The 9,421-nt window shown below is 37.3% G+C and overlaps 1 pseudogene; it reads right to left on the reverse strand.

The window, feature by feature from the left end:
* Nucleotides 1-5,348: 5,348 nt before the first annotated feature.
* Nucleotides 5,349-8,956, reverse strand: LOC147511958 (uncharacterized; annotated as a pseudogene).
* Nucleotides 8,957-9,421: the final 465 nt, after the last annotated feature.

Below are 9,421 nucleotides of genomic sequence, written 5' to 3' on the forward strand. Positions count from 1 at the left end.
CTCGATCATGCTAACCTCTCCATCTATAGACGAATTTGGTAACTGTTTCATCATTTTAAAAATATTTACCTCAACCGAAAGATGGCCAAAAGACAAGGACATCAAACCATCGCGGCAGTTTATAAGCGCGTTGGCAGTCGCCAAGAAGGGACGTCCTAAGATGATCGGAACAGAGTCGTTAGCGACTTCTGTATTGAGGATAACAAAATCAGCAGGATAATAGAAATCATGGACCTTAACAAGCACGTTTTCAACCACACCCTTAGGGTACTTAATCGATCGATCCGCTAATTGCAACGTCATTTTAGTAGGTTGCATCTCTTGTAGACCTATTTGTTTGTATAGATAATACGGGAGTAAGTTAACACTCGCCCCCAGGTCTAGTAAAGCGGTTGTCGTGTGGGAATCTCCAAAGGTGCATTGTATAGTGGGACGACCAGGGTCCTTGTACTTAACGATTCCATTGTGTTCCGTTAAAGTTGGAAATTGTTCAGTTAAAAAGACGTCTTTAGGAATATTTGTCTTACGCCTTTTAATGCACAACTCTTTGAGAAACTTAGCATGGTGAGGTAATTTTTTAATTGCATCCAGAAAAGGTAAGTTTATTGTTAGATTTTTAAAAACTTCCCTAATCTCGTCAAAGTTAGTATCTCTGTTTAACATAGCTAATTTCTGGGGAAACGGTGGTTTCTCTCTATATTTAACGTATGGATCAACTGGATGTCTAACCTTTGCTTTCTGTTTCTTAGGTTGTGGTTTAACTGGTACCTCTACAGGGGTAGGCTCTTCAGTTTCTATTTCGGTATCTAGTTCAATATCCGGTCACTACAACAGAAAGGCTCAATTGCAACGCCATCTGGTGTCGCTACAAGTATGAAAAAGCGCTGCCAATGATCAATGGCAACGCCAATATGGGCGTCACAAAGGCGCTGCAAAAAATTGGGTCACAAAAGCTAAATGAAGACGCAACAATTGGCGTCGCAAAAGCTTGAAGGTTATTGCAACGCCTTGTCCCATTGCTATTACTTTATTAGCGTTGCTAAAGTATTTTGCCAAACTAAAATGATTTTTAAAATATTTAAACTATTTGCAGTGATTGGCGTTGCAAAATGTTCTTTTAGTCGCACTGCTAGTGTTGCAAAAGGGTTACTTTTAGTTGCACCCCGGCGCCACAAAAAGCAAAGCATTAGCTCTGTGTCTTTGTCACAAAAGGTTTAAACCATTAGCTGCGCCAAGGGTGTTGCCAAAAAGTGTGTTTTAGCTGCCCCTAGGCCTTTGTCGCAAAAGGTTTAAACCATTAGTCTGCCAAGGCGTTGCCAAAAGTGTGTTTTTAGCTACCCCCGCTAATGGTTTTAGCCGCACCAAATGTATGTGTTGGTAATTGTTTAAACACATTTGCAGCACCCTAATTCTTTTTACAACGAGCTTCGGCATTGCAAATGGGTTTACTCATATATATAATAGGTATTACGATTATTTTGAATCATTTCAATTTATATAAACCTGCCCAATACAATTTATGATTAAACTAAAAACATCGATCAGATGTATTCATTCACAATAAATTATAGCAAAATATATTTCATTAATTAAGATCATCCAAAATCATTATTTGAGCATCCATACAATTAGTCTCTTCCAATATACTAAATTACAAAATCTTCAAAGCCATCAACTAAATAATATTAGTTCTTCAAAAAATAAGATTTTGGCCAAATTCCCATAATCTGCCGATTCGAACAACATCCACCTAAGTTTTCTTTATCAATATACCGCCAACCAATCTGCCAATCTGATACAAACAACAAATTGGAAAAGAAAAGAGACATTAGTAAGTATAATTATCCAAATTAAAAGAAGATTGAAGCAAAAATGCAAGTAATCAATGCATGGGAAATATTTTTATGTGGTCAAATAAACTAGGGTCCCATCGGATATAGGACATGCCTGTGAGACATACATTATCAGTTGTACTTTGTTGTTGCTTCCTTCCAAAGCAGCTGCAAGTACTACTTTTAGATATATATACGCAGAGAAACAAAAAAAACCAGCATCACATAATGGAGCTACCCACTTTGCAATATCTCTTGGCAGAAACCCAAGTTGAATATAATATGGTCCACAAAACCGTGCATTACACTTAATTAAAGAGCAATGCTTGATACCCTAGTAAATTATGGTAAGTGATGATGACAAAATGCAAAGGCTGATCAGGCCAGTGGACGTCTGTGTCTGTTTACATCATGTATCAAGCATTCTGTGCCAGGGTTTGTTTGTACTGAACTTAAAAATCACAATAACTTAGACATATTCTCAAAAAAGAGCAAGGCATAGTAGGTAAATCCGTAAGATTTTTTCCCAAAGTGGATAAAAGTGCATTTTCCTAGATCATTCTTCCTTAAATTGTACCAGAAGACCATCATACATAGTATTCAACCCTTAGACACTTGAGATATTACTTTCAAAGAACAGGCAGCTGTTACTATTAATTTACCATATTTTGTTGGATTGGACATCGATACATCAAAGGAATAATTTCCACCAAGAAAGATGGGTTGTTTAGCATGTCAGCACCAGAACTGAAATTCAACTTCCCCATAATCACTTATAAAGAACTCTCAAAGGATACTAGAGGGTTTGATGAAGGTAAACTTATCGGGTCAGGTAGCTTTGGGAAAGTCTACCAAGGGGTCTTAAGGGATGGGACAGCAGTGGCCATCAAAGTTTTGCAGTTACAAACTTACTAGCTCCCTTAAGCCCAAGTATCTCTAGAGAGAACTACTACAAGAGAGAATGCATCTGACAAAATCAGGGCAAGACAACTACTAATGTTTCGTTCCTTTCTACGAAAATCTGCTACAAAAGAGAATGCATATGACAATTTGTGAAGACAGTCTGAAAAAAGAGAATGCATCAGTGCCTAGTCTGAAACTAGCTCTGAATGACTTGGACAAGGGATGGTACAAGGTCGTGTACAGAAAGCTGAGCATATGCAGGTCTAGAAGGGCGGCCATGCAATCAAAATCACTGATCATTCTTTAAGGAAATACCATTCGTTAGGGATGCATGACATAGCTCTGAAACTAGGATCTAATAGTTAAACTGGTGCACTGCCCTGCCTCTAGGCTTTACTCTCTTTACAGTTGCTAGACCTGAAACTAGCTTAGTACATATCGTTAGCTAGTTTGAAACTAGCTCTGAATGACTGAAACTAGCATCTGACAGTTAAACTAGTGCTGCCCTGCCTCTAGGCTTTACTTTATTTAGAGCAGCTAGACCTATAAGAATTTCATATAGTCCCCATCTCTCGATACTGCCTAGTATAAATTACGAGGTAATATAGAAAAAGTTTGAGGAAAAAGGATACACGTATAGTTCTCGCAGACTAGTATAAATCACAAACACAAAATATCTCAAAAGGAGTTACTCGATCAGGCATGCAACTAATCAATTTAATGCAAACAGTTCATACCTACCATGAAGAACTAGCATTGACTTGCAACATCCAAGCCTCAAACCTAGCTTGACGGACCGCCATCTCCTCTATTTGACTTCTTTGAGATATCATTTCAGCAGTGAGCTCCTCGTTACGCTTTTCAGCTTCCTCAGCCCTCCTCCTTTGCACTTCCTCCTCGTCCCTCCTCCTTTGCACTTCCTCCTCTAAATGAAGGGATGCCAGCGTTCTAGATGACTCTGGAAGGACCCCATGCCCAAGGCCATTGGAGTATCCAGACCTTACACCCAATACTATAATAAAAATTTCATCCTCAGTCTTTGGCTCAACACCTTCTACTTCCGGACTTCGACTTTTAAGTTGTCGTGATTCGGGTATAAGTTTAAATTGGGCATAAATATATCGAACTATAAGTACACCATGGTAAAGCTAGGTACAAGTAAATTTACTTACATAGTTTTGTTCAACAATGAGACTAGTCCATCCCTTACTATTGCTAAAGTGGGTTCGACGATAGAATTCGATCTTTCCAATAGGTTCCTGAGTCTCAGAGTCACGCTGTAAAGATTTGAAAACATATCCCTTTATAATTTACTTCAAATAATATCAAACCAAAAAAAAAGTAACCCAATGTATGTAAATAAAGAAAGTTACAGATTCCTCCAAGTATCCTAGGAATGACTTTGAACCACCACAATGGTTTGTTTTGAGCTTTTGCCGATTATTTGAATTTTGCTCGCTAATTTTCTGCAATAAAATGAATACAATATCAAAAGCAATGCCAACAAAAACATTAAATTGAACTCATTCAAAATCCAATAAATTAAGTACTCCCTACATCATCCAAATAGAAAGACAGACCAAGCTAAAACATAAAATTACAACGAGTATGTAGTTTTTCTTTAAGAAATCAACACAACCCTTAAGTATAATTCAATACATAGTAGTTTCCTAATTAGCACAATAAAGTATATTACCTTGAAATCTTCTTTTCTAAAGAAATCACAACACGCATTCCATTTTTCTTGTGCCAAGCCACTATAAGGGTGTGATCGTGCGACTCCATCATTTCTGAAACTCCTATAATGCTTGTGAAGATTACACCTAAATCCTCTTAAACGCGTGCCCCCTAATATTAAGGCCCCACAGTACTTCACATGTGGAAGGTGCATATCCACATCCAATTTTTCCTAAAAAGAAATGTAGTTTAAAGTTACATAAAATAATTATGGTATATCATATAGCTAAAACATAAAACTCCATTACCAGAATACGGTCACGTAATGGTTTTCTCACTTCCTCTCCCACTTTACTCCAATCATGGCCAATAAGAGGACCATGTCGACGTGCAACTAGGCCAATCTCCCTGACAAATTGAGCACTCCACTTCCCCACAGGTCTAGTATTACCTGGTTGAATTTCTATCCTTGGTTTCTGACAAATAACGTCTTTGTAGTCTATGACTTTCTGATTCATAGCCTTACCTCTTTTCTTCTTAAATGGAGCTGTTAAACAAAAAAGTATGAGCTTCCACGACATTTTATTTGAACTAACTAATGAATTACACAAAACCATTAATTATAATCTTACCGACACTCGAACCATTCACCTCATTAACCACAGACTGAGGTTGTGGAATAGATTGTGCCCTCGAGGGTCGATTTAGACCAGGTACCATAACTATAGAAACAGATATAACATGAATATGAAAGAAAGAATTCATGAATGATAAAAATCAGGTTTAATATAGTATGCAACATATCCAAAAATGAAACACATGCTAGAAAAATCAGGTTTAATATAGTATTTCTACTCAATGGAAAAACAAGATAAAATCTAAGATAAAGCTCTCCATTCAATAACAAAATGGATAATGAAGTTACTAAAAATATATTCAATATACGTCCATGTCATCATCACTCGATATGATAACTTCTTCCTCTAAACAATAATCCATTAATGTATCATCATCCTCTTCTTCAGTTTCCTCATCAACAATGGTATTGTCATGAAGGCAACTTTCCATAGCAGTCACGACCTCGTTGGCATCAACTTCATTTGGGTCCATATCGTCTCTATTTAGTTGTATGGGTGTTATAGGTTCATTTTGGATTCCGCTGCTACTAGCTTCATGTGTTTCATCATGTTGGACATTATCCAAATCCATCCCAGTATGCTCCTCCTGTTGATATGCCTCATCAGTGCCTCCTGCTTCAATCTCTTCTTCCATCTCTGGAACATCAAACACATTTCTAGGCTTTGTCTTTTGCACAACTTGCCAACTACTACCCAATTTGATATCATCGACGTAAAAAACTTGGCATGCTTGTGTGGCTAAGACAAACTGGTCATCTTTATACCACGTCTTGGAGGTATTAATACTAGTGAAAAAACCATCCGTTTGTATCCCTGTCCTTCTATTACCAACATCATACCAATCACATCTGAAAAGATAAACTCTCTTCCCGAATAGATAACTGACTTCAAAAACATCGGTCAAAATACCGTAAAAGTCAGTCTCTTTTCCTTGGTGTTCTCCTTTTATAGTAACACCACTATTTTGGGTTCGAAGATTTTTCTCTCGATCTTTGGTGTGAAACCTAATCCCATTAACAATGCAACCACTATAACGTTTCACACGTGTATCAGGTCCACATGCCAATGAATACAATTCATCGATAGCTTCAGGAGAGTTCTCATTGCGTAATATTTGCATCTATTCATAAAAATGTACACCAAATCAGTAAAGCATAATTAGCATACTATTCCGGTTCATAACAATAACATTAAAATAAACAGTACAAACACTTACACGTTTTTCAAACCAACTAGGAAACAACATTTCTTGTCTCTCAGGCAAGTTGCGTGAGCTTTCCATTTGAAGCTCTGTCATGTGTTGACTACATGCATATCAAACACATAAACTTAACAGCTTAAAGTGGCTTAAAATGTATAAAATAGAATTGATAAGTTAAATGCAGTAGAACTTACTCTAAATAAGTTGATAACTCCTCTGTATTATTCAACACATAGTAATGAGCCTTGTCTCGATCCTTTGGTTCGAGAATGATATTTGTATAAGCTCTAAATGGTCGAACATTCTGTGTGAAAACATCAAATCCTGTCTTTTGATTCTCATTACCACCATCATAATTTCTTTTTTCACAATTGAACCGAGTTTCAATTCCTTAAAGATACATGGAGCAAAACGTGAGACATTCATTGTCAACGTATGCTTCAGCAATTGAACCTTCGGGGCGAGCCTTATTTCGAACATATTGTTTTAGCGTGTGTAGATACCTGTTTACAAATCACACATATATGATTAATGTATAATAAAAATTTTAACTTTAAAATGCTAATTTCACGTTAAATGAATTGCAAGTCATATGCCTTACCTTTCAATAGGATACATCCACCTATACTGCACCGGTCCTCCAAGTATAAGCCCTCGCGGCAAGTGAACGACCAAATGAACCATTACATCAAAAAATGCAGGAGGAAATATTTGCTCGAGCTTACAAAGTATAACTGCAATGTCTTTTTCCATCTTCTCAAGTACTTCCAATTTTAGCGTCTTGCAACATAACTCTTTGAAGAACAGGCCCAACTCAACCAATGCAATGGCTACATCCTTTGACAAGAAACCACGTATTGCAATCGGGAGAAGTTGTTGTAAGAGCACATGACAGTCATGACTTTTCATTCCTGTTATCTTACCATCTTAGCATTTGCACATCGAGAAATGTTAGACGCATAGCCATCAGGAAACTTCACCGACTTCAGCCACTAGCAAAAAGATTTTTTCTCTGAAGATGACAATGTGTAACATGCCGGGGGTATTACAAACTTATCTCCTCTTGGGATTAGATGCAACTCTTTTCTTATACCAAATGCGGCCAAATCTAATCTAGCTTTTACTGAATCTTTTGTTTTGCTATCTAGGTCTAGCAATGTCCCCACAATATTGTCACAAATGTTCTTTTCAACATGCATAACATCAAGGTTGTGTCGCAGCTTAAGAGTGTTCCAATAGGGTAACTCAAAAAATATGCTCTTCTTTGTCCAGTTTAACTCCATCTCGGTACGCTTTCTCTTTTTTTTAGGCTTTCCAAATTTCTGAAGGGGTTCTACATAGTTCACTTGTGATAACAATTCATCCCTAAACAACTCTTTAGGTGGCAACCTGCTCTCCCTATTTCCATCAAATAATTGTTTGCCACGAGTTCTCCAAGCATGCCTTAGCGGCAGAAAACGACAATTTGCCATATAACACAACTTTCGTCCATTCTTCAAATACATGGAAATTGTATCCTTGTTACAATTAGGGAAAGCTAGTTTGCCCTTGGTACTCCAACCAGATAAATTACCGTATGCGGGAAAATCATTTATAGTCCATAACACTGCAGCATGCAACCGAAATGTTTTCTTTGCCACTGCATCATAAGTCTCCACCCCATCTTTCCATAACTCTTTAAGTTCATCAATCAAAGGTCGTAAATAGACATCGATATCATTCCCAGGTGATGAAAGTCCTGGAATAAGTAACGTCATGAAGGTGAACGATTCTTTCATACACTTCCACGGTGGTAAATTATATGGTATCACCATTACAGGCCACATACTGTATTGGCTACTCATATTTCCAAATGGGTTAAATCCATCAGTTGCAAGACCTAAGCGAACATTGCGAGGATCATTGGCAAACCACTCATGTTCCTTATCAAAATTGCCCCAAGCTTGAGAATCTGCTGGGTGCCTTAGTACATTCTCCTCCCTATCATGTTTTTCTTTGTGCCATCTCATATCTGCAGCAGTAACCCTCGACATAAACAACCTCTTGAGTCTTGGTTTAAGTGGAAAGTAACGCAACACTTTTTGTGGTATTTTTTTAGTCTTGCCTTCACAAACTTTATACCTTGACTCCCCACATTCGAGACAATTTTGAAGACTGTCATATTCTTTCCAAAACAACATGCAATCATTCTTGCATGCATGTATTGGGATATAACCAAGTCCCAGATTACGCATTAATGTCTTCGCCTCGTAATGAGATTTTAGTAGTGTCTCACCTTCAGGCAATCCGATTTTAATCAACTGGAGAATCATAGTGAACGATTTGTTACTCCAGCGATTGATTATCTTTAAGTGAAGCAATTTCACAAGATAATCTAACTTAGAAATCTTACAACCTGGATACAAAGGTTGGCGTGCTTCCCTTAAAAGGTCATCATATGGATCTACATTTCCTCCATTGCTGTTAAAGCCACCTTCACCTTCATTTGCATTCAATGCATCATCATCTCCGGATTCCCCATGTTCCACGTGAGGCTCCAAATTATCAACATGTGTTGAAGCTTGTAAATCTTCAATCATGTCATCTAACCCATCAAAATTTACCATTTGAACACCATTGCCATCATCATCGTCGTCATCATCATCATCACTTAATTCCTCATATTCTTCTCCATGAAATACCCAACGAGTATACTTCTTGTCCATGCCTAACCTCTCTAGATCATCATTTACCTCATTGATGTGCTTGTAATTCCTATTTTTGCACTCTTTGCATGAACACCTAGTCCTGCCCGCACTGTCTACATGACCACGAGCAATATCAATAAAATCCTGAATTCCTTTTTTATACGCTGGCCAAAACCTATTTGGCAATTGTATCCAACTCTTATCTATTTTCGTGTTTCCTACTACAAGATAATAATTATACAATCTGTTTTGACATCACAAATGAAAACAGTACACATGCTACACCAACTTATCAGATTTGTTTCTAAGAACTTAAACTTTCACTAATACAACAACTAATAAACTTTCAAACCCTTAAACTTAAAGTGAAAGTCACTTAATGAAGGGTACTTTTGACATTCACTTCAAGAAAAGACAAACTGCAATATAAGACATCTCACTTTTAACTTTTCAACTTTACCCCTAGTCTTCTACATAGCTTAG

This window comes from Coptis chinensis, chromosome 3 (assembly GCF_015680905.1).
Source record: "Coptis chinensis isolate HL-2020 chromosome 3, ASM1568090v1, whole genome shotgun sequence".
Classification (NCBI taxonomy): domain Eukaryota; kingdom Viridiplantae; phylum Streptophyta; class Magnoliopsida; order Ranunculales; family Ranunculaceae; genus Coptis; species Coptis chinensis.